This window comes from Rhea pennata, chromosome 2, assembly GCF_028389875.1.
Source record: "Rhea pennata isolate bPtePen1 chromosome 2, bPtePen1.pri, whole genome shotgun sequence".
Lineage (NCBI taxonomy): Eukaryota > Metazoa > Chordata > Aves > Rheiformes > Rheidae > Rhea > Rhea pennata.
The window spans coordinates 108,204,815-108,217,151 of NC_084664.1; the positions used below are offsets into that span (position 1 = coordinate 108,204,815).

Below are 12,337 nucleotides of genomic sequence, written 5' to 3' on the forward strand. Positions count from 1 at the left end.
AGAGAAAAAAGAGGGGAAGATAGGGATTGTGGAGTGTTGCTAACACTAAAATGTCCAAAATTCTAGTTAAAAGATAATTCCAAGATTTTGAAATGTAGGAAGATAGGAAAAGTTCAATACACTTTATCATGATGCTACACTTTAGTGCATATATATTTAGAGTAATCACACTGTGCTTTGTGATTTTTCTTAGGATTCACAGCATATGAACAACACTCTATATATGTCAATCATCAAACCACCACGGGAATAAAAGGCATAAGCACTACTAATCACATTAGGACATTATTAAGAAGCCTAGAGAATAACTAGGGCAGTAGGAAGAGAGTAAGTTCATTATAACTCCACCTTTTCTTTTGCTTCTCTTTATTGTATGGAGAGTTGATGCATATGAAACAAGTTCCTATCATTTTTACCTCTCATAAAAAACAGAAAGTAGTATTACCGTAAACCACAGGAACCAAGGGAATATGGGCTAGAACACTATCATAAAGCTGCCAGCAGGTAAGTCACACGGTTTCTTTTTGTTTACTAATCTGTATGCTATAGGAACTTACACTAGTAACATATAGCTGAGATTGCTACATTTCTATTATGACTTCTTAATAAATTAGCATAGGTAAATATTAAGATCTTCCTGAGGGTATTGAAGAAAAGATACTTGGAACTGAAAGTGAAAAACTTGAACATTTGATACCAGAAGAGGCTCAAATTAAGCCTAAATGTGTCATAATATAAACCATATTCAGAGTGCAAGGAGTATCAAATAGCTCTTAATTCATGAAACTCACTTACAAGATAACATCATAAATTATATGATACCCTGAACAATCAGGCATTTTTCATCTAAAATGTCTGCAAAAAATATGAAGAAAAATGGTTTCCATTTTATTGAGAAGTTTAAAAAATCTCCATATTTTTCCCAGGCCTATTAAATAGTCTTGAAACAACCACCCAGTCTTCAAGGAATAACACTACAATAAACTTTACTGCAACTTTTTTCCTCTTTCAAGTAATTTTTCTATTTATTTCACTTAGAAACTTACTCATTGTATTTTTTAGGGAAAAACAGCCAAGAAAGCAACATGACGCAGCATAAAAATCATATACAAAATAATTAAACTGCCTAAAATTGTCAATTCATCCATTCTGAAAAATATCCATCCTCCTACCAAATATCTACAAAATAAAATCTTTATGATTTTCCTTGAAAATCCCAGCTCTTTTCTGTCATTATAAAGTTTGAAGTAATTAGATGCTACAACAGTTTGTTTTTGTGAGACTGGTCTCACGTTCTGAATGTCAGGTGTGTGTGGAAATCACTCCTTTTTTGTTGTTTTTTTTTCTTTCTAAACATATGCTTTGATCCTGTTGGCCTTGCTGGTACAGCAGTTGCCTCACTGACAGTCTCCTTTGAAGCCTCCCAGCAGTGCCAAGATAGAAGCAGGCTGCAGCAGGAGGCTCAGTATTTTCTGGTTATGCAACGGATTAGATCATTATCAACAAAACTGGATGGCTCCAGTAGAGAAAGAAACAAGGAATCAGAGAATGAGATTTTCTTTAATTTTTAAAATAAGGGTTGCTGCCTGGACAATTTGAAAGGAGGTGAAAGTTACCTAGAAGTAAGAGCTAGTCAATCAGAGAGGTTACTCTCCAGGCAAAAGCACTGGAATAAATATTACTAGCCCTAAAATAAATATTACTGTTACACTTATCATTCACTTCTGCTCCTTCTATGCAAAGCAGAATTTTCTCATTCACTGTGTATCTGGAAAGAAAAATTTGCCTCACAGTGAGGCCCCTAATTTAAGGAACCTGGTTTACCTATATAAGCACCGAATTGTTTACCATGAAGAGTAGGTTCCCCACAGCTGAATGACCACATGCCAACACTGATGTAGAACAGCCCGAGTTCTCACATACCAGTAGCAAGAATCTGTGAATTTTAGTTACGGTACATTTATTTGCCCATAATCTATGCATGCAGATATCCTATGTATTTGTTACGTTTCTCTCTTTTCTAGATGCTCTGAAACTTTTACATCACAGATTATATAAACTGGCTTTTTAAAGGGGCTTCAATTTATTGAAGGATAAAGCATCTACTAATTGGTCATTGAGTGAAGTCATGGATGTTCAGTCTTCACACATGGCAGAAAAAGATACATTTTAAGCTCTTAAAAATATGTTGCATAGCTCCATCACTGTACAACTGACACATCCATTTGTGTTTTCCGTGCACATAATTGGCAAAGAAGTGTAACACTGCACGAAGCAAATCCCCTGAGTCAAGTTCTAACAATGAGCGTACAGTTAGAAGAACAGAATATATAATATTGAGCATATTCAAGTATTTACTGCTTCTATGAAGGATTTCAATCTTCAGGGCTAATGAATGTATGTAAATAAAAAGAAATCAAGGTTTTGAGAGGCCTAGTTAAAAGCTCTTGTTTTCCACAAAAGACTTAAGAGCATTTACATCTTGAACACAAGAACAGAGTAAAAAGTTTAATATAGAAAAGGGTATATATATATGGTTATTCTTAAGAAAATAATAAGAGAAACTATTCTTGCAATGCTCTAATGCATCAAGTTCAAAATGATTATAACAGCGGTACTTGTAAAGCACTACTGAAGTTGGGCTTTGCTTTTCAAGTTACCAAAAAGTCAGCACCGGACAATTTTATGCATCTGGTTATATCAGAAGAGAAACGTAACATTAAAAATAACATTATCCAATAAAAGAAGGATTATTAAGTATAGTACAATTTACATGACCAGAATAATTTGTTTACATTTGCATACTATCAATAGACAGCAAGCAGTTTAAAGAAAACCTAAAAAGCAAAAAACTCCATGTTTTGGGGGTTATTTACAAGGGTAGTTTTTCAGATATGAGATTTCTGATATCTTATACATCTGGAAACTATTAAGACAAAGGAACTATGAGTAGGATAATAAGCTCTTAGGACTTACTTGTTACCATCCTTGTTTGACACTAACAATAAAGAATCATCAGTTTGCATCTTCCTGTTTCTCTTGTGCAATCATACAATATTTCATGTGACACTTTAGAAACTCAAGACTAAACGAAAATAGGTGTTCAGCTGGGCTGCCTTCATCTCTATCTTTATTCAACAGTCAATAATAATTAACAAGCACACATGAAAAAATAACTGGCATTTCCCCCAAATCATGCCAGAAGAAAAAAATCACTGATGATTCAAGCCAGTCTAAGTGGAACACTGAAAGTATGATTCATAATCCATTGCTTCAGGTTTCATTCTAGGGAGATAAAAAGCTCCATCAATAACACAAGCTGGAAGATTGTCTTAAAGTCTCATTTAATTACAAAACTCTAAAATGCAACATTAATTAACTATATATTTTCAGTGCTGAATATTTCTTTTATGTGTGCTCAGAATAATGTTTCAAAACCATGACTAGTTACCTTCAGTAACCCCTGCAGGCAGTAAAATCTTGGAGGTTAGTTAGCATGTCTGACCACATTCCCCAGCTGTCTTCTCAATAGCTGCAGAGCGCAAGGTTTCATGCCATCCACATGGGCAGAGGAAATGAGAACATTTTGAATGAAATCCCAATCAAAGGCTCATTAAGTGGCAACTCAGTTACTGCTAGTCTCTTAGCACAAATTTATAAAAGCAGATGAAATTTAGTAAAATAGCTGGATTTGTGGGTTTTTTAAATAATATTCAGGTAAAATTGGACTACAATGATAACAAAAAAAAAAAAAAAAAAAAAAAAAAAAAAAACTCAGGCAAATGAGCTCTCTACTCCTGTCAGGCAAGAGCTCAGACACAGCACCATGCCAAAAATGACCTCTGTGGCCAAGCTTCTATAGCAAATTGAGTTTTCAAGTGCATTTCCTCCTGTCTGTTCTTCAAATTTATCTCGTTTCTTTATTTCCAGCCCACATCCAAAACATACAAGCACTGTGAAGCAATTACAGCTTAAACCCAAAGGCTGTTTATCACAAGTTTATTTTTAATATTTAAAGTATAGTAGAAAAAACACCGAAGTCTAAGTGAAACTAAAAAGAATCAAAAATTAAACACTTAGACGGCTTTTTTTGTTAAAGAGACAATAAAATGGTGAAAACAATGTCTTTTAAAAAAAAGAACTACTTCAAAATCTGTGCTGCTCAGTCACATCCTTGAAGTTGACCAATGAAAGTAACTCAAAAGTAATGCTCCTTTTCCTATATTGCAATCAGAACAAATGATAGCTGTGACACTGGAAACAGAGATTGGCAAAACACTTTATTTCTCTTTAATGGGGTTACAAAACAATGTAAGAATAATAAAAAATATAAATAGTCATACAGCCATATAGTGCAATTTAATCATACATCATACTTGTACTGCAGAAAACATCCATCAAAAATAAAGTTTTAAAATTAAGTTGTATTTCAAATGTGTGTTGCTTCTCCAATACTCTTATTTAACAGGCCTTTAAAGCAAGATCATCAAGCACTCCTCGTGCTTGATATCTCCTGTAGGTGAGGTATGTGCCCTATCTCCTGTAGGTGAGATACGAAGACACAACAATCGAGCATGACCTTGGGTTCTACTGCAGTATTTGTCATTTCTTCTTTAAAATCATCAAAACATTTAGCCATAACATGGACACTACTGAATGCACATGCTTTAGTGGAAGGTGATGAAAATTACTTAAATGTGTCTTTTATTTACAGTTAAATGTTTGTTCATTTATATTCCTCTTAGCATTATCAGTGTCACTGCTACAAATAAGAAAATGACATAGCAAAAATGATTGTTTATTAATAAATGCTTCATTCCTTCTACAAAGTTAATCTCCACATGCACTCACAAGACAGAAAATTATTAGGTAATATTTCCCATGTGGAAATTGAAACTATGTTATAGATTGTCCAAGTCATGCAATAATTTAAACGTCACAGACTGAATTAACAAACCGTAAGAAACCCTGCCTCCCAATCCTACATGCTCATCACTGAATTTTGCCTGTCTGATATGAAAAAAGAACTATCAGGATGATGCTGTATTGTCATAACTGAAATACAAAATAAGCATTTGTTAAAAGTTGTTAGAAGCTTTAAAATAATCTTGCCAATAAAAAGAGAAATAGAAAAAAAAACCAATATACTAACTGGGCCCCTTTCATCTTCCAAGGAGGCAAAGCACAGTTATCATCCCCTCAAGCTAACCCAAATAAAGGCTTGTAACCAATATCTTTTATAAAGAACAGGAGAATGTTTTCTGTTTCTGAATTTACTGACTTCTGTTCACACGGCTGCTTTGCTCCTAGTTACCCTTATGCGTGAATGTGAACTAAATGCTAAGAAGGGGTCTTTCCACTGTCCCCAAACCAAGACAGATAAACACCAAATGTTCACAGAGGAGATGTACTGTGGCACAGCACAAATTTACTGCTCATTTCCTCATTCTAATATAGCACTGAGTGTGTGAAATGCTAGGCACTCCTCTACTTTGTTCAGTGAGTCAGCAGTGGTCGTCTTCAGAAAGGGAAATGTCTTGTGGTACTCACAAACTGCAGAAACATTAAAAAGGTAGAATTGTATCCATATGTTAAAGTGTCTATTTCCAGCACATCTGAACTAGTACAATAGATGTTTTAAAGCTGGCCAGGAGACTGACTCAGCTCCCTTTTAAACTAATAGGAATTGAATGAATAAATCCCCTAAAAAGCTTTCCCATCTCAACTCATGAGTTTAAAACATTAGGTTGCAAATCTTGCACGACTTCAGCAGCTCAGGATTCTGACTGGTCCAAAAATAAAACAAGAGCTACCTTCATTGTGTGCAGCAGAGCATTTCTGCTATCACCCAGAACCCAGGAGGCAAGAACTTGAGAAATAGTGAAAGTCTAATCAATTTTTAAAAACTGTTTAGGAGCTCTGCACAGAGATTTGAATCACTTCTGGTTTTTGAGCAGACTTCTTCGATCTCACCTGTCAGTCATTTGCTCAGGCTGAATTTACTGGTTAGGAAATCCTAAGAGCGTGCATCACTAGCAACCTATTGCAGGAATGTCACTAAAAAGGTTCCAAAACCAACTTCTGTGTCTGAGTTGTTCTCTCCTGTTCTCAAGATCCTTAAAATTAAGGAAAATGAATGGCTTGAATTCTGGTCAGTACAGCTAATGCAATGCTTCTATGTTACCACACTCAGGAACACTCACTTGCTCATTTCTTAGCTGATCTAAGTTCAGTCACTGAACTTCTACTAGTGCAGTTGTTTCTTTGTAACGGTGATACTGTTTTCTACCCTCTCTTTAAAATAATTAGAGGACAACTTCCATCACCGCAAGTGCTGCAAGCCTACACACCACAGCACAGACACAGAACACCACTCATTTTCACCATGAATTTCCAGCTTAAAGACAAGCGCAGTCTAGAGATGAGCCTTCACAAAGTCTGAAGAGAGGTATCACAGTGCATGCTTCTGTAAGAGCTGTACTGATAAAAACATTATTAAAAGCAAAGGAATGGGGGCTCAAGTATGGATAGAATCAGGTAGGCTCTGAAAACCATATAAGCAGTAAGCAAATGTCAGTTCAAAACACACATCATCACACTTGCAACAAAACACATGCACCTTGTCACATCTTCCTCAATAAAAATCCTTCTTAAAATCTTTGAAGCAAGATTAAACAGAAAATACCAGATAAGCCTTTCTTAAAGTGCTTTCTTGAAGTGTTTACAAGATCAAAACATGACTGTTGAGCCATTATTTTACTTGCAGGAATCATGTCAAAGCCAAACCCAAAGCCAGGAGAGCTTTCAGTATACAGTAACGCAGTCTCAAATTAAATCAAATGCACAACCGTATAGCAATCAGTTTTAAGCAATGAAATCTCGCACTTCACTGAATTTCAAAGGTCAAAACTCAGCTCTAGCCCCTGAGCTGATCATCTAGGTTTATGGCCTTTCTAGCACTCAGTAGTGAGGGACACCTCAAGATCAGTATTACAGAGCTCAAAATCCAAATGCTTCTTACAGAAGTGAATACTTTCAGAACAAAAATAGATATATTATAGATGGTAATGCAAGTAAGTAAAATAACAAGGAAGTCTATGCTTTTGTGTTCTAAATATAACATTTTCTCATAAAGAGAGATATCAGTTCACTCACAGACGAGAAAGGGCAATGAAAGGGGAGTTCTCCCTCACCATAGAGTCAGTCCAGTGTGAACACCAGAATGGGATGCAGGAATCCCTATCTCCATGCTGAAACATATGCTCTTGCCTGGGGAAACTCACTTTCCTTCTCCCGTCACAGCAGTCAAAACCATTATTAGCTTCTAAACAAGAAATTATTTGAGGCATATGAATGTCTACAACATTTTAAAGGGGATTAAAAAACTCTATGTGCTCTATCTTTCAAGTTTTTGCTTTAAAAAGCAGCTCCTTAAATCTTTCCATAATGCTTCTTACTATTTATATCTACATTTTCTCTTCTAACTTCCATCAATTTCAATAGAACAGGATTTGATACAGCTTTCCCCAAAAGTAAGCCAGCCACACAAACTATATATACAGCATTCTAAAACACATATTTTTTCAGTGTTTCATTGTTTTGGCAATGCTTTATTTTATCTTCTCTTCATTTATGAACATTGCCTGTAATTTCAGGCAATTCCCTATCAGAAGAGAAAAAAACACCAAGAACTTCATCTAGGCATAAACTTCCTCGAGGCTCTCGGGAGAAGAGGACAAGCTATCGTTTTGTGGAAGAGACTCCAGTCCACTGAAGGAGTGCAAGCTAGCAGGGAAGAGTTAAAGCAAGCTGCTAATATTCCGCAGCATTGCAAGCTATTCCAGACTACAGTTACTATAACCTACACTGGGTGTCCTCTGCATAAGCACCAGTGTGACTTTGTGGACTGCTGAGACTCAGTCTGTTGCAACTGGCATAAGTTGCCACAGGCGAGTAATCACAAGAAACTGACCTTGGCAAAAGCACATTTTACACTTCACTGCTGTTCAACTGTGTTAAACTAAAGAGAGAGCAAGTGAGCATAAGCGGAAGGGGGGAGGGAAAAAGAACAAAGAGGGATAGCCAGAATGCACAAAAGTGATCACAGCCATTTTCAGCTTTATCTGAATTTAAGATTCTGAGAGAAGGACATCACCTACAGTGTACATCGCTACTACCTACTCACGCTTACATCAAACCCACATGATATTGTTTTTATAGCAGTGGGGTTTCAGGTGTTCTTTTAAGGAGTGATGGGACAGGGAGAGGAAGGAGCGAAAGGGTTTAAGTACTAAACTGGGAGTTAGTATCTCCAAAAAGATCTCCCAGAAAGGCAAAAAAATACATATATTGACAACAACTAAAACTTTCTCATACTGTTCTACCACCAGTCTACTTACCAAACAAGGCTTTTTAAATTGTTCCTTCACCCTGCTTGGCCACACCTCTTGACAATATGTCTTGGAACAGCAGCAACAAATAAAGACTATATTTATTCCTTGAGGTGTGCAACAAGATACTTTAGTTCCATTTTTAAAGTTTCAGCTCAAATGTAACTTCAGAGGCAGCAATTAACATGAACTAGTATGGTAGAATTCCCCCCCCTACACACACTGTACATACAGTTGTGCTCTGCCCTAACCATCTTCTAATTTTCCTTTGGTTTGGCTCAACTACCTCCTTGTCAATTCTTTTCCTAGTTTCTGCATTCAACTGCTTTGGTATTGACTACCACATCTGCAGAAAAACAGGACCTGGCAGAGCAGGATGCCACAGGCTCCCATGATTAGCGCTAACCCACATCCTGCCCAGATTTCACATCAAGTTGAACAAGAAAATCTAACCTTGAGGGTATTCTGGGTTTCCAGGACATTTGGTGGTTGAAGGAAAATATGCACAAGTTCATAAACTCAAAAAAAAAAAAAAATCACTCTCTACTTAGGAAGCGCACAAGGTACGTAAGTCTAGACAAAATAAGGCTACATGTGTTTCCTATCTCAGTTTTCTTACCACTCATGAGAGTCAGTGATCTAAGGATCAGAGCCCTCTAAAAAAAACACTTACTACAACTTATCTTCCAAAACCTGAAGGCTGCTTCTCTCCTGCATAGATATTTTCTCCCTTCCTCATCTGATCACATAACTTAATAATCCTGCTATAAAAGCAAGTCCTTTTGTTCCTCTCAAATGTCTTTATATATATATATATATACACACATATATGTATGTATATACATATATATCTGTGTCTTCAAGTCTCCATTCCACTATTCCAATTCTTCCTCCATTTCAGGCCCCCAAATATAAGTCCCACAAGTAAGCTGAAAAGTGACTTTATTTTGGACACGTTCACATTATTATCTCAAACTGTTCCCATCTGAATGACAGCCATCATGGTTTAATGATCTCCACTGTCACTGGCCAGGGAGATGCAAGACTCGATCCCAACAGCAGCTGGATGATTCACAGGCATCGATGTTCAGTATTTAACAGTGTTAGGATCACACTGAGTTTATAAATTATAAAAATGTCAATTTGATGAAGTGTAACTCAAATTTTCAAGAGACTCAGGTATTCCTGAGTCGGAACTTAAGATCTAAGTCATAAAGGTGTCATCTGTGGATGTGCAGAATTGTAATCATCTCACCAGATTGTAGCTCTCTTTCTCACAAATAAATGATTCTTAGAAGACCCAGAGGCATACTTTGTGACAGTAAGCCAGGATTCTGTCATAGGGGGCTGGATGGGCTACTGAATGCTCATTCCTTCTGTGCAGCATGTATGAAATTCATGTAGGGACTAGGCAGAGAGTAACCTGATACTCGCCGTATTTTGCTGACTGTACACTTTGGCACAAATTTAATTGTTAAAATTTGTATTGACTAAGTCTTGTAATAATTAGTTAAAGTAGATTTAAAAAAATAGAATGATTGCACTAGTTCTGCAGCAATTACTGTAGACCTTCGGGTTCAGCTATGATATGGTACACCATCATTTCCCACAATGGAGAGCAGCAAAAGAAAGAAAAGGGTGACAAGAAAATAAGCATTTAAAAGGTACTCATATCCTCAGGAAGATTAAATGTTTATTTTTACTAAGTCCTAAACATGCATGACTTTCTATCACATAAGAGTACTCTCAGCTCGAAGTAGGAATTTGATAGTGCTTCTTCAGTGCATATCCTAAACATTAGGTTATTGAATTAGTTTCTTTCTGCAGCTGTTTTTCAATCTCTCACACTGCACTATGCTTTAAAATAATGTGCCATTCGATGCCAAATGAGGCATTTGAGCTGATGGGTCAGTGGCCAGAACCTCATTTTCAAGTTCTTTCTCTGATTAGGCAAAATAAGTATTAGCTGGGTCTTCCATACCCAGGCAAATAACTATCCAAGTGTTGGCTACTCTGAGCAGCTCACTTCTTTTCCCTTCATTCCTCAACTCTTCAACATGAGACAATTCCTTGAAATCAATGTATTTCCACAGAAAAATATCAGAGATGACACACCACAATCTTCCCATATCTAAAAATTACTTTTTAGATTTAACTATAGTTATGTATATATCTATACACACACATTGACACATACAGTTATATTATTGCTATAAAATATGTATCAACTAGATCGTGTTACTGTGATTGAGATGTTATTGATATGATGTTAATTTGACTGAAGTATACCTATATTGGTATAAGATTAATTTACTTGAATTATATTTACATTTCTAGAAAAGTTTCAGAAAAAAATGCCTGTCTAGTCTACTCACCCAGTACAACATAACTGAAATCCTTGAAGCCCAGCAAGTCAGGAGATGCTTCTTTTCCTTCTGGCTGTGACTATAGCGGGTGATCTACTAGAAAAAGAAGAAGAAAGTTTTGCATATAATCCTCGGTGTTCTCAGTGGATCAGTATTTTCAAAATCCTTACAAAACACTGCAGTGGATCTAGAAGATCAATCACTACAGGTTTCCAGAAAGCTTTCAGAGTTGATGCACTCTTTTCTAGGTATCTAAACAAGCCACACCACATTTTCCCATTTGAAACACTATATGCCTCTCTCAACTGTCTTAAACACAAAGATATTAAAATGAAAAGCCTAAAGTTCTTCTGCTTGTTTTTTAAAACTAAAATATGCAGCTTGCATTTTCTGCTATAAATTTTAATTTTGCATCATAGAATTGGAAACTTTTTGTTTGAATTTACATTTCTTCAAGATTACTCTTCTGAGAAAGGTTACAGTTTCTGGGTTAACGCACTTCACAAAACCAATAGCAAAATTATGTTTACAAGTAAAACCATGAAAAATATAAAATATCCTTTCTAGAAGCTAGAAGCTTCAATTAATGAATAGCCACAGCTGTAGAGGTTAAGGTAAATTTTCATCTGCCTTGCTGAATAAACATTTTTCAGTATAGAAGATGCTGTGCAAAGTTAAGTGATCTTTATTTTCTGCTAACTCTAAGATGTCGTTTTTCTAAGAAACTTCCCTTTTTTCTTGCTAGAACGTTGAGCATATAATTTTGCTGATACTTATCCTATGTATTATCAGTTCAATTCTTCTAGTTCTCTCAGTAATAGCAAACAAACTCACAAAAGCTTTTCCTCAGATTTCGCAGGCATGTGTGTGCCTCTCTCTCAGTACCCAGGCCGCCTTGCCAATATGTAGGATTAAACTTTTTCCAAGGTTGAATAAGCCACCATCTGTCTATCTTGTGTGGTGCTGTGCGCCATCCGGTAGAGTTGTCCCTTAGAGCATGTTTCTACCATATGTCACTCCTGAGTGATCAGTTATGCCAAGACATTTGGGAAAAAATGACTAAGTCTAGCTGGAAAACCCTCTTAGAATTCCAGAGGAGGTTTGCCAAAGCTGTATTTGCAAATAACTTTGCATCCATCGATTTTTGCATATATTGTATGCAACGACGGATAAACTTTTCTCAAACCCAACATAGCAATTATTTGGATGATGTAACTGCACTTTACTGTCCAGAATTCAAATACTTTTTAATAAGCTATGAGGCTCTGGTATAATATACCTTCTAGGAAAAATACAACGAACTTTTACAGAACAGATGTAACTTTAACCATAACTAAGTTGAGAAGAAAGGAAAAAAAAAGATACAAACACTGTATATCAAGAAAGACTTTATTTGTTATTTTAAAACCACAATAAACAAGCCACTTCCTTCAAAATACTCAACACAAATATTTAAGCAACTGAAAGTAAGGGTTTTTTTTAATATATAACTGTACCTAAACTGTTTACTGGCATGCAGAGTGGTGACCTAACCTTAATTTTAAACCACTGATACAACACAGTTCACACAATTAGAATTTG

At 36.0% G+C, this 12,337-nt stretch overlaps 1 protein-coding gene across 3 annotated transcripts in view; it reads right to left on the bottom strand.

Annotated features, from left to right (window-relative positions):
* Positions 1 to 12,337, bottom strand: part of LDLRAD4 (low density lipoprotein receptor class A domain containing 4) — a 285,075-nt gene that overhangs the window by 231,511 nt on the left and 41,227 nt on the right. For 2 of the 3 annotated variants that reach the window (XM_062570082.1, XM_062570080.1), the window contains exon 2: positions 10,766 to 10,852. The exons of the other annotated variant lie outside the window; for it this stretch is intronic. The gene's annotated coding sequence lies outside the window, so the exon portion shown is untranslated. The remainder of the gene's footprint in view (positions 1 to 10,765; positions 10,853 to 12,337) is intronic. 3 annotated transcript variants of the gene reach the window in all.